We start from the raw sequence: 2,986 nt of genomic DNA, 5'->3' as shown, positions 1-2,986 counted from the left end.
GTATCATTTCTGATCTGGAGAAGGCCTATGATAGAGTTGATAGAGATGCCCTGTGGAAGGTAATAAAATATATGATGAGGGAAGACAAGTTGTTAGAAGCAGTGACAAGTTTTTATCGAGGATGTAAGGGCATGTGTACGTGTAGGAAGGAGGAAAGTGATTGGTTCTCAGTGAATGTCGGTTTGCGGCAGGGTGTGTGAATGTCTCCATGGATTGTTTAATTTGTTTATGGACGGAGTTGTCTAGGGAGGTGAATGTAAGAGTTAGGAAAGAGGGGATATTATGAAGTCTGTTGTGGATAGAGAAGAGCTTCGAAGTGAGTCAGTTGTTGTTCGCTGATGATGACAGCGCTGGTGCCCTGATTCATGTGAGAAACTGCAGAAGCTGGTGACTGAGTTTGGTAAAGTGTGTGAAAGAAGAAAGTTAAGAGTAAATGTGAATAAGAGCAAGGTTATTAGATACAGTAGGGATGAGGGTCAAGTCAATTGGGAGGTAAGTTTGAATGGAGAAAAACTGGAGGAAGTAAAGTGTTTTAGATATCTGGGAGTGTATCTGGCAGCGGATGGAACCATGGAAGCGGAAGTGAATCATAGGGTGGGGGAGGGGGCGAAAATCCTGGGAGCCGTGAAGAATGTGTGGAAGTCGAGAACATTATCTCTGAAAGCAAAAATGGGTTTGTTTGAAGGAATAGTGGTTCCAACAATGTTGTATGGTTGCGAGGCGTGGGCTATGGATAGAGTTGTGCGCAGGAGGGTGGATGTGCTGGAAATGAGATGTTTGAGGACAATGTGTGGTGTGAGGTGGTTTGATCGAGTAAGTAATGTAAGGGTAAGAGAGATGTGTGGAAATAAAAAGAGCGTGGTTGAGAGAGCAGAAGAGGGTGTTTTGAAATGGTTTGGGCACATGGAGAGAATGAGTGAGGAAAGACTGACCAAGAGGATATATGTGTCGGAGGTGGAGGGAACGAGGAGAAGTGGCAGACCAAATTGGAGGTTGAAAGATGGAGTGAAAAACATTTTGTGTGATCGGGGCCTGAACATGCAGGAGGGCTAAAGGCGTGCAAGGAATGGAGTGAATTGGATCGATGTGGTATACCGGGGTTGACGTGCTGTCAGTGGATTGAATCAGGGCATGTGAAGCGTCTGGGGTGAGCCATGGAAGGTATTGTGGGGCTTGGATGTGGAAAGGTAGCTCTCGGGCAATATTGCGTGACAGCTGGAGACTGAGTGTGAAGGAATGGGGCCTTTGTTGTCTTTTCCTAGTGCTACCTCGCACACATGAGGGGGGAGGGGGATGGTATTCCATGTGTGGCGAGGTGGCGATGGGAATGAATAGGGGCAGACAGTGTGAATTGTGTGCATGGGTATATATGTATGTGTCTGTGTGTATATATATGTGTACATTGAGATGTATAGGTATGTATATTTGCGTGTGTGGGCGTGTGTGTGTGTACATTGTGTAAGGCGGTGGGTTGTGCCATTTCTTTCGTCTGTTTTCTTGCGCTATCTCGCAAACGCGGGAGACAGCGACAAAGCAAAATAAAAAAAAAATATGCATTATGTACATGTGTATGTATGATTATATGTCTGTGTGTGTATTTATATATGTATACGTTGAGATGTATAGGTATGTATATTTGCGTGTGTGGATATGTATGTAATACATGTGTATGTGGGTGGGTTGGGCCATTCTTTCATCTGTTTTCTTGCGCTACCTCGCTAATGTGGGAGACAGCGACAAAGCAAAATAATAATAATAATATATATATATATATATATATATATATATATATATATATATATATATATATATATATATATATATATATATATATATATATATATATATATATATATATATATATATATATATATATATATATATATATATATATATATATATATATATATATATATATATATATATATATATATATATATATATATATATATATATATATATATATATATATATATATATATATATATATATATATATATATATATATATATATATACCTTTCAAACTATTCTCCATTCCTGGCGTTATCGTGGTAGTGTTAAGAACAGAGGACTGGGCCTTTGAGGGAATATCCTCACCTGGCCCCTTCCCTGTTCCTTCTTTTGGAAAATTTTAAAACAAGACGATAGGGAAGGATTTCCCTGAAAAACTGAAAGTAGATATGGGTGATTATCGATGCCTAAGCACCTGATCATGAGAAGAAAGATCATGAAAGCAAAGTGTTTTGGGAGAAGCTGAGTGAGTGTGTTGTTAGCTATGAGGCACGAGACCGCGTTATAGTAATGGGTGATTTGAAAGGAAAGTTGAGTAATGTGGCAGTTGAGGGAATAATTTGTGTTCATGGGGGGTTCAGTGTTGAAAATGGATATGGTTTGGAGCTTGCAGATTTGTGTGCTTAAAAAGGACTGGTTTTCAGAAAAGAAGAGAGAATGTTGGGGTGAAGAGAGTGGTGAGCGTAATTGAGCTTGGGAATGAGACTTGTGTGAGGAAATACTAGGAGAGACTGAGTACAGAATGGAAAAAGGTGAGAACAAAAGAGGTAATTGGAGTGGGGGAGGAATGTGATGTATTTAGGGTAGCAGTGATGGCTTGCACAAAAGATGCTTGTGGCATGAGAAACGTGGGAGGTGGACAGATCAGAAAGGGTGGTGAGTGGTGGGATGAAGAGGTAAGATTATTAGTGAAAGAGAAGAGAGAGGCATTTGGACGATTTTGGCACTAAAATAACGCAAATGAGTAAGAGATGTATAAAAGAAAGAGGCATGAGGTCAGGAGAAAGGTGCAAAAGGTGAAAAAGAGGGCAAATGAGAGTTGGGGTGAGAGAGTATCATTAAATTTTAAGGAGAATAAAAAGATGTTATGGAAGGAGGTAAATAAAGTGCGTAAGACAAGGTAACAAATGGGAACGTCAGTGACGGAGGCTAATGGGGAGGTGATAACAAGTAGTGGTGATGTGAGAAGGAGA

Source organism: Panulirus ornatus, chromosome 16 (genome assembly GCF_036320965.1).
Source record: "Panulirus ornatus isolate Po-2019 chromosome 16, ASM3632096v1, whole genome shotgun sequence".
NCBI lineage: Eukaryota > Metazoa > Arthropoda > Malacostraca > Decapoda > Palinuridae > Panulirus > Panulirus ornatus.
Note: the sequence above shows the minus strand (reverse complement) of the source record.